This window comes from Ascaphus truei, chromosome 9 (assembly GCF_040206685.1).
Source record: "Ascaphus truei isolate aAscTru1 chromosome 9, aAscTru1.hap1, whole genome shotgun sequence".
Classification (NCBI taxonomy): Eukaryota; Metazoa; Chordata; class Amphibia; order Anura; family Ascaphidae; genus Ascaphus; species Ascaphus truei.
In genome coordinates, this window is record NC_134491.1 from 34,046,829 (window position 1) to 34,065,457 (window position 18,629).

General features: G+C 37.2%; 1 protein-coding gene across 4 annotated transcripts in view; it reads left to right on the forward strand.

Annotated features, from left to right (window-relative positions):
* The window catches only part of LRFN5 (leucine rich repeat and fibronectin type III domain containing 5), a 189,867-nt gene that overhangs the window by 59,066 nt on the left and 112,172 nt on the right, over positions 1-18,629 (forward strand). Inside the window, exon 1 of one of the 4 annotated variants that reach the window (XM_075614342.1) lies at positions 10,663-10,683. The exons of the other annotated variants lie outside the window; for them this stretch is intronic. The gene's annotated coding sequence lies outside the window, so the exon portion shown is untranslated. Of the gene's footprint in view, positions 1-10,662; positions 10,684-18,629 lie in introns of those variants that run through there. 4 annotated transcript variants of the gene reach the window in all.

Here is an 18,629-nt window from a genome sequence, read left to right on the forward strand (position 1 = left end):
ACATCACTGTCTGTGTGTAAGCTGGAACTAGCTAATAACGTCACTATGCTGTAGCATGCTTTCTTTGCATCAATGTATTGCAGTCATTAAGCTAGCACAGATTCATGTTTTTTCACGGTTGTACATTGTAGGGCTTTGATTTATGACGATGAGATTTGTTTCTGGATGTTTGGCACTGTATATCCAGTGGCCAAAGTGTAATGAAATTGGGAGCACTACTGTTAGTATCACTACTGTTTTATTTTCACATCCAGAGTACCACTTATTTTCATTTCCAAATAATAATTCTACTTTATTTCTAAACATAAGGAGATTTATTTATGAAGCATTTTCACTTTCCTATTTTAAAGAAGAAATATTGCTCCATTCTTTCTAAAATACGCTTCAAAGGCTTTTTTCCAATCTGCTCGTTCTTATTTGTTCGTATTTCGGTATGTCATTCTGTTTATGTCATTTATATCATTCTGTTGCCCCATTGTGCCATGCTGCGGAATATGTTGTCACTTTACAAATAAACTAAATTAATAACAATGATGTTTAATGAAAATGTGTATACATTTTTTTTAATCAGGTACGGTACCATTATTATTCAAATATATATATATCTTTCTCTCTGATTTGAAAATTTGTTAAGGAGTTCGACCCGGACATTCGAACGAATGGTGAATTTCGCCAGGTTTGAATTTGGAATCGGTGAACCTGCCCAATCCTTCCCATTAAGAATAGTTTGTGTGATTCAAATTTATTTCCCCAAGAGCAAAGCATTGTTCTGTTTTTTATAGCTGCACTGTGTGCGAAAATAAAATGTTTAAAAAAATGGAAATGTTTTTTAGAGTAGGGCAAAGTCAATATAATCCATAATGAAAAGGAAAGAAATAAAAGCTAGTTGGATATAGCTGAATAGTTAGTAATCTGTGCTATCCCATGGACACCAGCTGGACCTAGATAATACCTTCTAGTCCATTTACTTCAATGGTGCAGAAGGAGTCTTAATGAGTAGCACCACTTACTAAATATTGGCTATAGGATTAATAATAGGTAGATTTAACTCCTTCAGAACTGGGGGGTTGTACAACACATTATTATGCAATGTATTGCTGGCCTCTGTATTGAATTAAAGTGTTTTGCTTCAACACAAATCTTAGATTGTTGAAATGAATTTTGCACCTTGATCTTTTCACCACATACCACATAATTAATATAGAATTGTAAAGAGCTCTTAAAAGGTAAAGAGAAAAACTATGCACCAGTATCTCTCCCAATTCGAATATAACAAGGGTTAAACTTTATGGAGATACATTATATTATTTTACTTTTCAACTCCTGACTTTACACCTGCTGTACGGACTAAAGTTTCTGAATGTCTCTCTGCTATATCATCCTGGATGGCCCTCCGTCGACTTAAACTTAACATGGCAAAAACAGAGCTCCTCATACTTCCTCCCAAACCTGGCCCTAGTACCTCCTTCCACATTACTGTTGGAAGTACAATCATTCACCCAGTAGCCAAGCACTCTGCCTAGGGGTCACACTCGACTCCTCTCTCACATTCTCCTCTTACATTCAAAAGGTAGCTAAAACCTGTCGTTTTTTCCTCTGCAATATCACAAAGATACGCCCTTTCCTCTGTTGCTCAACTGCTAAAACTCTGACACAGGCCCTCATTCTCTCCCGTCTCGACTACTGTAACCTCCTACTGTCCGGCCTTCCTGCCTCTCACCTGTCTTCCCTACAATCTATCCTAAATGCTGCTGCCAGAATCACTCTACTCTTTCCTAAATCTGTCTTAGCATCTCCCCTGAAATCCCTCTTCTGGCTTCCTATCAAATCCCATATCAAACACTCAATTTCCTCCTCACTTTTAAAACTTTACACTCTTCTGCTCCTCCTTACATCTCAGCCCTAATTTCTCGCTATTCACCATCACAACTCTTGCGTTCTGCTCAAGGATGTCTTCTCTCTACCCCTTTTGTATCTGAAGCCCTTTCCCACCTTAAACCTTTTTTCACTGACTGCCCCACACCTCTGGAATGCCCTTCCCCTCAATATCTGACTAACATCCTCTCTATCCACATTTAAGACCCAACTCAAAACACACCTGCTTAAGGAAACATATGAGTAGCTCCATGGGTATAATTTACACCTCATACATAAACCTTGGCCCCTTTCAGACGCACTCACCAGAATGCCCTCCTACTGTCTCTGTACGTTCTTCCTACAAACCAATTAGATTGTAAGCTCTTCGGAGCAGGGACTCCTTTTCCAAATGTTACATTTATGTCTGAAGCACTTCTTCCCTTTATGTGTTATTTGTATTATTTGTTATTTATATGATTTTCATGTGTATTACTGCTGTGAAGCACTATGAACATTAATGACGCTACAGTATATAAATAAAGACATGCATGCATACATACAATTTATACAAATAATGGATGCCATGGCAAAGTTTGATTTAAATCAAATGTTCTATACATAAATCATGTAAGAGAAACTTAAAATTGAGGAAAAGAAGCATCATATAATAAACCTTGTTTTTAAACTCCAGTGGTTACCCTATAGTAGGTCACTATGGAAAGGGATTAATAAAGTGTAAATTACATGGTAGCTGATACAGTCAACAGAGCCCCAGCCAATAATCTTATTGATGTAAATACTGCTAATATTCTTATTCAAAAATACAGTTTTAGATCTTCTGCGCAAGATTTGTATAATCCACCTGGAAGTCCTGTAGTTTCGGGATCATCTTGTGTCCTTCAACCAATTTCCATGGATGCATTTTTACATCTTATAGCGCAGAACCTGGAGACACCACTGATTTCCTGAATAACATCAGGGCGATTATTCGATGGTTTCTGGATGTGATATTCTGCGCTCTCTGCATGTTTAGATTGTATATACTGCCATTCCACATTGTGAAGGCATAGCTGCAGCCAGCATTGAGATCTACATGATTGAATGTAATCTGTGAAACATTCTAATAGACCCCTTAGAAATAGTTTTAACTAAAAATGATTTTACACATGGTACTGATTTCTTTTGTTTTTTTTATACTAAAACAAAGCACAAGGATGAGGGCCAATTTTACTGCACCATATACAAATGTATTCATGTTCTAGATGGAGAACACTATTTTCTTAAATAACCTCACTTATAGTCATCATATTTGCTTTTTGGCCAGACGCATCAATAATGTGTTCTTCATCTAGACAGGGGACACTGGCCAATTGCAAAATGTAATACAATTTGCCACATAACACAACCGACCATTACATTAACGTTAACTGGTTTATTTTTTCCCCTTTAATATGTGCATCAATACAATCCATACAATGGTAAGTAATTGGCTAAGTTGCCGATAAATCCGTTCTTCTGTGATCGATCGGCAAAGATTCGGCTCAGGGGTTCACTAAATTACTTCAGAGGAGTATTCTGCAATCAGTAGAATGCATATGCATATTAATATGACAAAGTTCTGTGGGGAAGATAATGTAACAGGCAGTCACAAGATACAATTGAGCTCATGCACTGCTAGAGAGGGGCAGGGCTCAAAAAGGGGTGTGCCAGAGTCTGTTTCAGAAGAGGAAGGTGATGTGACGTTGTAAATGGTTGCTATAAGGAAAAAAAGGCTTCTTACATTATAATACATTGAAAATGTCATTCAGAGTTGTTTAACAAAAATGCTACAAGTATTTTCTCACAGTAGAGAACTGATTTTTTTTTTTTAAACACACGTAGGATAATGCTTGGTTTGCAGCTTTAAATGTACTGTATGTGTAACCAAACTTGAGGCAGAATTGTACATAAATGTATACAATAAGTTAGCTGATAAATACAACTTGCTCCTTGCCAATAGCTTCCACCCTAAGGTAGCATTTCAGGGACTCCCTTTTTAGTCAATTTCTTTGTGGCAAAAGAATCTCAAATTCGGATATATATTTTGAAGAGAATGTTAAAAACATGACTAATAAATTTATTAAAAACCAGAGACAGAACATGAAACACAGACAGAGCTCAGTGCACATCCAGTGAAACTCATACACGGTACAGTGCCTAAATATGTATAGATATCTATTAAATAAAATGGTCTTTTAGTTTAACATTTTGGCCAAATTGTTGTAAGCCCCTGAGCCACTACACGGCAGACCACATCTCAAGGGTCCCTAGCACTAATATAAATTCTTAATAACCTGTGCATTACCAGGAAGAATGATTTATAATAAATCTGTCAAAATTAGTTGCATAGTTCTAAGTCTGATGAAAGCTTTTATTAACCTGTACATTACCAGGAAAAGCACTCTGTATTAGATTTGTCACAATCATACTGCAAGCAAGCAAGTTCCCCTGAGAGTGGGAGATGCTATGGAGTGAGCTTTTAACCATTTAAATGTGGGAGGGGGTGAGCTTCAATTAGGTAGGAGGTTGCCACCCTCCAATCAGCTAAGACCAGCTGAACAAGAATTGTAAAACATACAGGACACCTACATGCTCATATTGAACCCCCAAAATAACCACAACATATATATAAGCATATAAGTGTCACAGAGGAGTGCTACTGAGCATGGCAATATATATTTCAAACAAGAGACAGAACATGAAACACAGACAGAGCTCAGTGCACATCCAGTGAAACTTATACACGGTACAGTGCCTAAATATATATGTATAGATATCTATTAAATAAAATGGTCTTTTAAATTTATTAATCAGGAGTATTCCCGTCAACTGTATACAAGAAGCTATTAAACAAAAAGTTGACCAGATTCCACGTGAATCTACAGTATATTAAAAGAAAAGATGAAGACGATGGATAACAAGCAAATTATTTCTGTCAATTCTTATTCACTTAATCTAATAAATTGAGAAAAATTATCTTAAACCACTGGCATAGTCTTCAAAAAGATTGTATTTTTGGACATATATTTAGGAGCCACCTCTTTTTTTTTTTCAAAATGGCTAAAAATACAGAAGATCAACTAATAAAAGTAGATTTAACGGCTATGAAAATATAACTTTTTTTTTTACAAAACCGAAGCATACTTTCCCTGCCTTAATTCCAGTCAATGCAACAATATCATCAAAGGGAACAGTTTCAATCATCTGAACACATGTAAACCAATAGCCATTAAATATGTTTTCTCTTGCGATACTACGTGTGGAGTTTATACATTAAAATGCCCATGTGGCCAGTTGTACTGTATGTTGGACAAACTATTAGAGCAATCAAACATTGCGTATATGAACATAAAAGATATACGCATCCTCCGTAGAGATGGGCAAATCCACCAAAATCCGTTCCCTGAATTTTCTCTGTTGTTACCCCCAAAATCTGATTTGCAGTGTAAAATCCGCAAACGGATTTGGGCGGTTTCAATCCGCGCTTATTCACCGAACACCGCCATTGGACACAACACGTGGACGGATTTGTAGAATCTGTGCTACGGATTGCTGAATCCGCGTCTTCGATTCTACAAATCCGTCCCCGGGTTGCGGAATCCGTGCAGTGTACTGGTAATGATAATAAAAAATCTGCAAAACGTGAAAAGCCCTTTTTGAGATTGAAATCTACGGACCAAAGGAACCGGCCGATCCCGGCCGATTCCCTGTGGATGGAAATTCGCCCCAAAAATTTGCCCATCTCTAATTCGCCCTTTTTTTTAAAATAGGCACAATATTTCACAACTAAGATTCTACAAAGGGAAGTGTTTTGGATCCACAAATTGTGTACCATATTGCCTCAGGGCATAAGTGAACAATACCATTTATTATGTTTTGATTACTAATAGATATTTGGGGGACACTATTGGACTGTCTACAAATAGTAAGTATAATCCCCTTCTAATATGGAAGTCTAATATATACCACCTTGTGTTGCACTATAAGATCTATCAACAAAAGATCTTTGCATACAGTATATAAAAAAAAGGCTGAGGAATGGCCAACGGGACACTAAAAATGGTTATTTATTAGATGTGTACAGTCGTGCCCTGTCTTCCAGAGTATTATGATCCCCTCGATGGAAGTAGAGTTATGTACCTTCTAGTAGTGAGGCCTATAGGGTCTCCCTCCCCTTCACTACTTTAAATCTTTAAATAGATATGACTACAGTTACTGTATAATTATAAGCCCTATACAGTTTCCTCTCTATCGACATAAGTCTCTTAATAGGAAGAAAATATATAACTTTATCATTTATTATAATTGCTGTAACTGATAATGTGTTCTCTGATACCCTTTATATGGATATAATTAGATACAATGTTATATTTATAACTAGTGTGTATGTAATCAATACATTTAGATCTCTTTCTTTTGTTAATGATATTCAGTTTTATTAAAAAAAATATGGGACACTAATTTATGAATATCAATATTTTTATTTTTATATTGTTTTATTTGTTTATATATTTTGATGTTATTGTTATTAATGTTATTCATATTGTGTTTCACATATAAATTAAGTGTTGCATATGGCCTTCTGCTATACCAAATAGTATAAATGGGACATTGTTATATACTCTCTTTCAATAAGGAGACTTTATTGCACCAACATTTTAGAGATACCAGTCTAGTATATTCATAAAACAAAAGTTATTAATGAAGCTTTCTATTGAATATCTAATGTTCACATTTGAGATAAACTCACTTGATTAAAATGTAAAGTGACATATTGTATGGATATGAAAAAATGTGGACTAAGATTATATCCTTTTATTACTTTATATACCATACATATACATATACCATACTTAAACTATTATTCTAAAATAAGAGTATATTATTTGTATACAATGGTTTAATAAAAACACATTTATTATGTCACAATATCACTGATTCTAGTTTTATATATAAAATATTACACAACGAATTAGCTCAAACTGTTTTTATTAGAGATATACTATCGTATTGTATTAACAAATTATACACTGATAATTATTGAGTAATATGATATAACACATACTGTATAGACACTGATAGTTAGGAGGTGTTCTGCTTTTTTTAAATGATTATATTGTACAGATAGCCACTTAAAATGAGTATAGCAAATATGGGAGTTTTGGTCATCCTAGCTGTTTCTAAAGTGTGTCATTTGGTCTGTGATGTCATCTCTGAACATTTGCGCATAATTGAAATACCTGATTGTCTGATATTCATAGAGTGTATAAAGGGCTTGTGTTGACTTGTATCTGATTAAGGGAAATATCCCCAAAACATTGTGCACCTTCATATCTGCAAAATAACTAAATCTAGTTAAACATTTTTATTTAAGTACGGGATCCATATTGAGTGCATTGCAACCACATAACATGATATAATAGCACCCAGTTGTATATATAACATATCTAACCATTATTAAACACACATAATGCTTAAGTTTGCTAAAAACTTTGTCAACTATTCCTTATTAAATATTCATGATTGAAGATAAATGGCTCAAAGCTCAAAAATATATTGGAACAAAAATACATAAATCATTTACAAGCCTTGAAATCCGCAATATGCATTTTCCTTTGAGTTATATTGATTATTTATTCCAAAGATCTTGCTTTAGTGCTGAGACCATTGGCAGTGTATAATGTTAAACTTCACTGACTAAATTGCAAAGAAAAAAATTCAAAATGTTCTATTATTACTATTCTTCTTCTTCTTCTTCAGTTCTTTAGACACATCTTGCTAAATATTAGTATCATAAAACATTATTTAATTGCATCACTGAATGATTAAAATACATCTAAAAGTTGTTTTGACTTCCTACTGTACATACCTTTAGGATATTCAAAGATTTTGTTGACCACTCTCTTCTCACTCTTATAATCCCTGACACTGCCCTCCCCAGGATTTCCTCATACATTGCCCTCCCCAGGATTTCCTCATACAGTACATTGCCCACTGCCCTCCCAGGTCTCTCCACATTCTTTCAATGCTTCTTATGTTCTCATCAACCTCTATGGAACTTTCTGTAGGTTTACCGCAAGGGCTATTTTTAAGTTCTCTTAATCTTCTCTCTATATTCACTCTCACTGAGTGACTTCACTGACCTATTATCTCTGTGCTGATGACACACAACTATATTTATCTACACCTTACCTTACACCTGAAGTCCAGTAAAAAATTGCAACGTGCCTGTCAGCAATCTCAGCCTCGATGGTCCTTCATCGCCTCAGGCTTAATGTGGAGAACCCAGAATTTCTCATGTTCCCTCCCAAACTAGGTCCCATAGTTTCCTTCTCCATTACAGTCAATAACATTACTATCCACCCAGTCCCGCATGCAGGCTGCCAAGGGGTTACATGTGTCTCCTTTCCTTCGCCCCACATATAAACGCTTTTTCTAAATCTTGCCACTTTTCCCTTCACAACATTCCTAAGATTGCCCTTTCCTATGTTCCACTACCACTAAAACACTAATGCATGCCCTTGTGCTCTCCCGTATTGATTACTGCAACATTATTTTATCTGGCCTCCCTGCCTCACTTCTCTCTACTTCACAATCCATTCCAAATGCTGCTGCCCAAATCATCTCCTGCTCTTCTAGACCCGTATCTAGTTCCGACCTCCTGAACTCTCTCTGCTGGCTTTCTACTAATTTCATAATGACTACAAAATTCAGCTCCTTTCTTTAAAGACGTTACACCCCTTTGCATCTCAATATATCTCAACCCTGATCTCTCATTACACCCCTACTTATCTCTTACGCTCAACTCACGTTTGTCTCATCTTTGTACCTTTTACCTCTACAGCCCTTTCCCATCTTAAACTTTTTTCACTAATCTCTTCCTACCTACAGTATGAAACGTTCTTCCACTCAATTTTTGTCAAGCACTTTCTCTTTTTTTTCCATTGAAAGCCCAACATAAAATCCACCTCTTAAAAGAAGCATCTGATTAAGTATTCTACGCCTCTGCTACAAGCTCCAGATGTGTTTAACTTTCTTTGACTGCACTTCTAATAATGCATTTGTGTGTCTGTAAGCCTCCTAACATATCACTTAGATTGTAAGCTCTTTGTGACAGGACCTCCTTTTGCCTCATGTTGTAATCTACATGTTGCACTTTTTCCAATTGTTTGTAATGTATTTATCTCCTATTGAAATGTTGGAAAGCACTGCGTACATGGTTGGTGCTATATAAATAAAATGATACATGCATTCAAACCCTAGAGTTAATTCTGCAAATCTGTTTCCTCATCTAAACAGACAAATAACATTACAATAACTAGCCAAAAAAAGCTCATATTATTATTTCTTATTGCCTTTTCTGTAGAGATGTGCGATTGTTTTTTTTTTTTGCGAACTTGGATCCGCCTCGAATCCGGCAGTTTCTTTGTTTCACGGATTTCTGCGGATCCTTCTCCAAAAGTGAAATCCGTAATTGCTGAATTCAGAGACAATAAAAAATTCATTCCCGGACAGATTTGTGACAATCTGCCATCTGCAGATTGTTAAATGTAGAGAGACAGAGAATTATAATTCTATTAGCAGTCACCAGTTGTGTGTGTGTGTGTGTATATAAATCAAAAAATATATAGATGATACCGTTCTGTGGCTAACAGTATCATCTATTTATTTTTTTATTTTTGAAGCTCGGCTAACACGGTACTGATACCTCTACATGTATATATATATACCCTCAAGAGTCCCTCCAAATAAATTAGGGTGACATGTCTGTGCTGAAAAAGGAGCTTACCTGAGAGATATGCAAAGTATATTTAAATAAGTCCCATCCCACACTTCCTAAAATGATTTCCATATCAAAGGCACCAACCCAATGACTGGAATAGTGTCAGACCCAACAGGACAAGAACCCTCAACCACTACTTTTCTAAGCCATAGCTCTAGCAGTGTGAGCATAACTAGCTGATGGGTAGTATTCCTGTTCCATCCTACTTTTGAGCTGCTCACTGCTCAAACATGTAGCTGTTACTGTATCCCACAGATATCTCAGGTGTGCACAACAAGGAACACTAAACTGTCAACCAGGAAATATTTTGACCAAGTTCAATTTGCTTTATTTTGTATACTAACCTCTTGTGTGGAACTGTATCAGAATCCTCTGCAAAGGGATTTAATGTCATTAAAGGGATTTAATGCCTCCAGTATAATGTATATAAATGAGATTGCACAGATCTGGTCTAATAAGATGAAAATTTATAACATCCAGATAGTGTCAAGATTATTCGTCTACAAATAATAATAGTGCTTGCTTGTCAAACCGCAGTTATATCTGTGTAATCCCTAGAGCAGGAGAGGTGGAACCCATTTTCTTCTAACCCAGTAGAGTGAGGTTGCCCATGTTCTGTTCATCTTTTATTTAATGTCACCTGGCCTCAGTAACTCATAGCCCGTGTGTACCTTTTAACAATCCACAGATGACGGATTAAGAATCCGTTTGGATTTCAGTCAATGGCGAATTCATATGAATCTGCCCAGAACATCAAGCATACAATCTGTGTGCGGAACGGATTTCGGCAAAATTATTAGTGGAATTTTGGGAACCGTTTTTTGCCAGTTTCTCTCATCTTTATTCTACTCTCCTCTCCTCCTGCAGCATTACAGCATCATGTGATGTTGTGTTGTCATGGCAACCCATCATGTGACATCACATTGTTATTGCATCGTGGTGCCATTTGACATTGGGTTGTCATGACAATGCAATGCTGCAGGAGAAGTGCCGCTCCGGAGAAGGTAAGACACCCCCCTCTAAACACACACACCTTGGGGTGAGATGCGGTCCTGCCAGTCCATGGAGTCCCCATCTCCCATCTCCAGTCAGGCAGAAGATTGATCCCAGTGTTGACAGGAAGAGGGAGAGGAGGGAGCACAGGGCCCCCGAAGGCATGGGCCCAAGGCAACGGTCTTGCTTGCCTTGCCCTAAGGCTTGGCCTTGAAGTATTGAGGAGATATACTGAGGAGGCCTATGGATGACTTACTGTACATGAATTCGGTACTGTCATGCCTATTCTTGAAAATGTTAATTGCTAGTATCCCTCCATCCTGTGCCCTATTTTTAATTTTACCAGAGCTCAATTGTGGCCACATGGTGTGGTCTTAGTGCAGATGGGGGTGGCAGGTGCTTCCAAGCTTGCTTTTATTTAAGCTCCCTCACCAATTTCTATTATGCTGTACAGTGACATTCTGCCTGAAAACTATGCAATATATATACTGTTGCAGCCTACACTGTTATTTCTCATTTGAGTGATCAGGTCAGTCCTGGGTCTTTAATCACAAACATTTGCTGTATAATCAGTGTGTAAGAATATTATCACATCATTCCTTCCCTGTATATGATTTGAATATTGATATAGTAAAAAAATAATACTTGCAAAGAAGATCAAGACTTAAAATAAGTCTACGTACCATAATTTCTGTATAAAGATACTTCCACATTGACTGTTCACTGAAAACAATTATGAGCTTCTGTAGTTCTGCTGTAGTACTGCTTTGCTATTGTAAAAGTATTTTAGCATTGAGTACAAGAGCGACTGCAGTCCTTATGTATGCATCATGTCCTGCCACAGATGATTAAATAGGTTGTGTGGAGACAATGTGTGCCGTCACAGGCAATTGCATAGTGTGTGAGGAGGGGATATTGTAAAACTAGCGTTGTGTGACTAGCTAGAATAAAGTGTTTTTACAACAGGACTCATATCTGAAGCTTTCATGTTAAAGGTGCCTCTCAGTTTAGCTCTAAATACTCTAGATTTTTTTGTGGACAAGATGCCTTTTATTTCCTATTTTTATAAAAAGGATTACTTGCCATTGTATCTACCCCTCATTTCACCTGTGAACATACATATGGTTATATCAGCAACAATTTTAGTTTACAGTTGGTTTTGCTACAGGATATTTTTTTATAGGGAGAGACACAGTATGGGCTTCTTCATAAAAGTGTATAATCATTTCTGCTTATACAGTATCATTCATGTCCCCATTGCTCCACTGTATTTACTGTGATGAGATATGGAGCGATTTCTTCATTGGCATACAAAATGTGCATATTGTATGGAATTGCACAACTAAACCAAATCGCGGCACACAAATTCATTTTCTCACAGTTTGGACATGCTCTTGCCCAGGGGTGTGCAAACGTTTTGCCTTGCGCCCCCCTGCTGGCACTCCCTCCCCCCTGCTCGCGCTCCCCTTACTTGGTCTAAAGCATCAAATGACACCGCGGGGTCATGTGACCCCACAGTGTCATTTGATGCCGCTTTGTCATGGCAACGCGTCAACGAAGCCGACTGAATCACGGTAAGTGAAGTTGCAGATCCCTCACGCGGTCCCTCTGCAATTAATGTAAATGCCTTGGGGACGAGCGCGTGGCCTCTGCAAACGCCACGCCTCCCCAAAAAAATCTCGCACCCCCCACTTTGCGCACCCCTGCTCTAGCCATTAAATTAATTTGGTGAGATATTCTTCCATGCGATTTTGCCTATTATCGCTCACAAAGCCCCTTAGTGCAGCAAAACGTGAAATCTTATGTTGATTGAAAATGAAAGGTGGTCATTATGTTAGTCACACAATCATAATTTTTACAGAGTTATAACAGGAGCACCAAACAATTGCCAGCTTAGGTAGGAATGTAGAATTATACATTGTCACATGCTTTACATATAAAAACAAGAAAGAAAACAGCAAAGATGGGGAATGTAGTATTGCTGCTATAAATCATGCATAATCGTGCATGTATAAGCAAGCAACTACAGCCTAAAAAGCAGCCTTTGGCCAAAATGTGTTGTTTGGGATGAGTGAGGTATGTTACTAATGTTCATAGATGCAAAGAAGCATCTAACATCTTGCTCTGTTCATCATTAAATATACTGTAACAGCATGGCAAGAGTAGGTGGAGTAGAATATACTATAAGACAAGTTTTGGAACAAGAGAGTGCAGAGAAGAGCCACCAAATTAATAAAGGGGATGGATAATCTGATTAATGAGTAGAGGCTAACTAATTTAGATTTGTTTACATAAGAGAGTGGCATTTGAGAGAGGATATAATAACTTTATACAAATATATTCGGGGACAAACCAAGGAGCTTTGAAAAGCTCTATTCATCCCAAGGGCAATAAAAACAACACAGAGTCATACCTTCAGGGTGGCGGAGGATATTTCACCAGCAACAAAGGAAAGGGGTCTTTACAGTAAAGACGGCTAAAATGTGGAATTCATTAACCATGGAAACTGTGATGGCAGATACAATAGATATCTTCAAAAAAGGTTGGACATCTTTTTAGAAAGTGATCTGATTACCAATATTTGGAGTCAGGAAGGAATTTATTTTTCCCTTTTGGAGATATCATTAGATTATATTTGACTGGGTTTTTTGTTTGCCTTCCACTGGATCAATATACTGTAAGTACAAATATAGGATGAAGTATCTGTCTAAACTTGGTGAACATCTGTCTTTTTTTTAAACCTCATTTACTATGTAACTATGTAACTATATGGATTATGCCATTAAAAAGCTCTTCGAGAAGGTGAAACAAGCAACTGATACATACAGCAACAGATTCTGTTTGTAAGATGTATCTTTTGCTTTCTGATAATCATGTGTAATCACTGGAATGTTAATGAGCCAAGAGGACAAAGGACGTTGAATTCACAACTGCTTTCAATCTGAACCCCTTCTGTGTACATCTGTGTTGTCCCAAAGGCAGACAGTCTTTGGCACAGCTGAACGGCAGCCAAAGGGTGTGAGCCGTTTGCTAATGTTTGGTGATGATAAAGCTTCTCTATTTCAATCGGAAACTCACCAGCCCTTTAATCCCTTGTACCCACTTTTCAAACTCTATCTGTCCATGGAATGTCTGTGAATTGACTGTATAACTGTTCATTTAATGTAACCATGTATTGTTATACTGTAGCTCTGTGCCCAGGACATACTTGAAAACGAGAGGTAACTCTCACTGTATTACTTCCTGGTAAAACATTTTTTATAAATAAATGTGTGATAGCAATCTGCCTATCATGCTGCCATATCCCATGGAAGACTATACGATGTTTTATATGTGTTTTTAGAATGTGAGTTTTTGGTAGGTTTTTATTTTACACAACTAGCTTTGCCCAATACAGTACAATAAACAATGTACAGGCTCCATTTAAATGTATCATGTAACTGGACCTCTTCACTTCAGTATTGGGAGCCCAGTAACACTATGTAATGCATTCAGAGCTAGAGATTGGTAGCGCAAATTTACATTAAAGCATCTATTAGAATAATGTCTGCTCTGTACTTTGATCTAAATTGATGCACACATGTTATATATAAGACCTCTTGGAAATGGATCTTGATGACACTAAATGGGTTCCATTAGGATAATACATCACAGAAAAAATACACTTCCAAGTTTTATATTTCGCACTACTGTATATGATAACATTGTGTAAATTAACTATTTACTACAGTATATAAATATTCCTGTAATTTCTAATAAAATCACTGCTTAACAATACATATTCTGAGTGAGTTTCTAACTTTTATATCTAAATACAATTGGTTCATTTTTCATAGATCAAATAAAGCAAGATTAAAAATATGTTTAAAGTTACTGTAGTCCAATAAAAAATATGTCACCTGCAAGTGAGTTGCCATATTTTTGATAATAAACATGTAATGTGTTTGCAAAATGAAGCATTACATTATATATGGCTCTTATGATTTCACCACTGAGCTTATGGATATTTCAAATCATATTGTAAAGTAATGTGTAATGTTGCTGCTCCCCCCCTATGAATGTATTTATGTAATGTTTTTTTATAATCTGTTATGTCTGTTATAATATTATAAAACATTTGTCTTGTTTAATTAAGCTTTTATATACGAGTTATTTAGTGCAATTTACCTACTGTTATTTATTCAGGCATTCGCTACATACAGCAAATACAGTATGTTAAATCGGCATGATCCAATGAAAATGAAGGAATAAACCTGTGGAAGAGTAGTTTCCAGCCTAGTAACCTCTTAAGCTGGGGCCATGGTGTCTTCTCCCGTGCAGAGGCGCGCGGAGGCTGTGGGAAAGCAGGTGCTTTCCCTGGCCATGCTATATGCGCCGTGGTGGGGCGTTCCTGGGGGCATTCCTAGTGACGCCATGGAGCTGGTTCACCCTCATTGGGCGAACCACTCATGTGACCTGTCTGTCGCACTGAGAAATCCGTTTTACTGATTTCTCACGCAACGCGGGCCCCCTTCTGTTTCCCAGGATGCGTCTGCACGCGGCATGGATGCGAACACTGCCTTAAGGCAGTCTGTTCCGCGCGGTCTGCGGCACCATGTCTGAGGCCTTACTCTTCTTGGTTCTTTATTTATTTTTATGGGATGGGGGAACTGGGATGCTTGATTTTATTTGATTTAGGACTTGGTCACTTTGAGTGGATACGTTTAAAAAATGTTGTTACTTTTGCATTGTGTTCTACAATTTGATTTCTATTTTTAGAACCGTTTAAGTTGGTTAGATGTACAGTATAGATGAGAGACGTTCTCTTGTTTCAACCACAGCATATCATTCAGTTGCATCAAAAAAATAATATTCTTTTATTTTTTTTCTTGTTACAGATTCAGTATAGCTTCACTGAAAACAAGATCATGATTACAGCATTGCATCCCCTGGCATAGTAGGGCAACATCTCGTTCGACTCGAGGTTCTTCATCCGGAACATTGTCCTACTACAGTATGTCAGGAGATGCCATGTTGTAATCATGATCTTTTTTCTACTGATGTTACAGTATGTTCAATCTTTACAATCTGACACAATAAAGAAGACTACCGTTTGATTTGCAGCTGTACAGTATAGTGTGCTGACATTCATTATGATTCAACATGGTCTTCATCATTGTTGAGGGCATGACAATCCTTTCCCAAGCATGTTCTATACGTTTGTGAATGATGTCCACATTGACTGTATCTAATTTGCTGCCCATTAGTATTCCAGGCTTCATGCACAACTATGTAATGTTTAACCAACCGAACACAATAGATTTTCCTAAACTGCTGCAATCACTTAGATTGTAAGCTCTTAAATTGTTATTTACTAGCTGCTCGTTACCATAGTTTGTACTTCATTCCCTTGTATTGTCATTTTGTAATGCACTGTGTACACCGATGGCAATATATAAATACAATTATACGTGCACTAACTCAAACATTTTAGTCATATACAAGAAATGCAAGTAAATGTAACTTCACATTTATTTCACCAACTGAGTGGACACTGTAAATATGCCATACAAAACATGTTTATTGGAACATCCATTAAGAATAAAAAAAATATCTTCAATATTCACTATTCGGAAAAGAGTAAGTATTGTGTCCATTCTTGCAGAGCAATTCCAGGTAATAATTGCTAACTGCATCTTTGTACGTTTTATACAAATCAGTGCATAATAGAAGTAAACATGCTTAAATTGTTTAGCTCAATTGTTCCATACAATAGAAAGATTGCATTGAATAATCAACTGGAATACTGGAGGAGGATGTGCCCTGTATAATATGTGTACTCTCTTACTGATGCACTTGTAAACATATTCCTCAGGACTTTCTCCTCTGACTTACATACTCTAAATGGATATCCATTACTTTCTCCTTTAGTCCTAAACTGACCGTTTCCCAACACTTTACATCTTTATTCTCTTCAATTTTACTTCATCTCTTTTTCAAACATTACCTCCACCCTGTAAGTTTTTACTGATATGAAGTACGGTAAGTCTCCCACACATGCGGGCGGAACTGTAAAAATCCGTTCCCTGGAATTTACCGGGCTTTCTCTGTAAATCCGTTCCGCTGTGTGAATTCCATAGACTGATTATTCCAGTTTTAATATGTGCAGATTAATCCAAAACCGCCATTGAATACAATCCGTCCAAATTTTTATGAAACCGTTTTTTCTCCGTTGCTGGATTGTTAAAAATCCACACATTTTTATTTATTTATAAAAATGTTTTACCAGGAAGTAATACTTTGAGAGTTACCCCTCATTTTCAAGTATGTCCTGGGCACAGAGTTATAAAAATACATGGTTACATTAAAAGAACAGTGTTATACAGTCAATTCACTGACATTTCATGGACAGATAGAGTTGGAAAATTCAGTCAAATTGAAATAGAGCCGATTTAACATCACCAAACGGCAGCAAAAGGCTCACATCCTTTGACTTCCCTTAGCCTGCGCCAAAGGCTGTCTGCCTTTGGGGCAACACAGATGTACACTGGGGTGGTTGAAATTCAATGCAGCTGTGAATACAAAGTTCTTTGTGTCTTCTTGGCTCATTAACATTCCTTTGGGTGGAGTTGACGTTCCACAAAGTACAAGCAAATGTTAACCCTAAGCACGCTGGTCCTGTGCAGAGGGGAGCAACTCTTGGGGAGCCCCATTAGGCTGCCCCCCTTTGGGGCAACACAGATGTATACATGGATGTGTACATGGAAAAATCCAATGAAAGGGAGAGAGATAGCTCTCCCGTGGATTTAATGTGATTGCAGATTTTTAACAATTGGACCATGGATTATTAATCTGTCATGGATCACCCTTTTCGAGACTGATCCGTGGAAATCAGCAGAGCAATGGAACCGACTGATACGATGCTTATCCAAATATGAAACATTTTTTTGACCATCTCTACTAGTAAACACTATTTAAGGACCTAGTTTTCTAAGTGCTATGCGATGACACCTTCCACCACTGATAGGTGGGGAGAGCCAGGACAGCTGTCTTTTGCTTGGCAAAGGTTAGAAGGCCGGCCTCCTTTCTTCGCCTGTTTTGCCATCATCACACTGAATGCACTATGATCGACATCTGCTCTACTAGTGAGTGGTCTCCCCCCCACCCGCCTTACAGCTGAGGGCTTCTCCCCCTGTCCTCACTGAAAACTGACAACATCCGACTCCAATTCTGTTTACGTCTATACAGAGTGGACCAGAGTAATCATGGCGTTTGAGAAGACCAGTGGTGGTATAATTGAGTATTGATTCAAAGTTTCCTCATTACATCCCCACTTTTGTTTTACAGCATGATTGTAAAAGATGCAGGGAGAGCTGAAGGCCCTAAATGGGTCTGTCTCTAAAAATAAGTTTGCTTTTTCCCTGGGTGATGGTACTGTACCTTCCAATAGTACAGATTTCCACTGTTTCGCGGACAAACTCATAGTTCAATTTTCTTTTGAAAATAAATAGGTATTTATATAAATAGTGTCTCCCATTTTGTTTTTGATAATAAATAATGTAGAAACCTTTCTAAAATGATGTTAAAAAAGATTTGCATTATTGTTTCAGATTAAGGATTATTACCTTTAAAGGAACCATCATAAAAGTTCTTCATTGAGGATATTATAGTGTACATTTCTTTCTAAACCTCATACAGTAGATTTCTTCAAGTACACTGCAATTACTGAATAATAACTTTATTTCATACTGTATATAGCACTTTTCTCCCAATGGGAATCAAAGTGCATCACAATTACAGTATGGCATACGGTATACAGCATATAGGATATTTATAGACACAGTCCCTGCCCAGATGATTGTACAATCTGTTTTTTCGGTGCCTTAGGCACGGGGTGATAAAGTGACTTGCCCGTTAACTCAATGAGCCACTCCTTCAGCCACTGTACTTATGGTACAGTGCCACTAATTGTACTCCT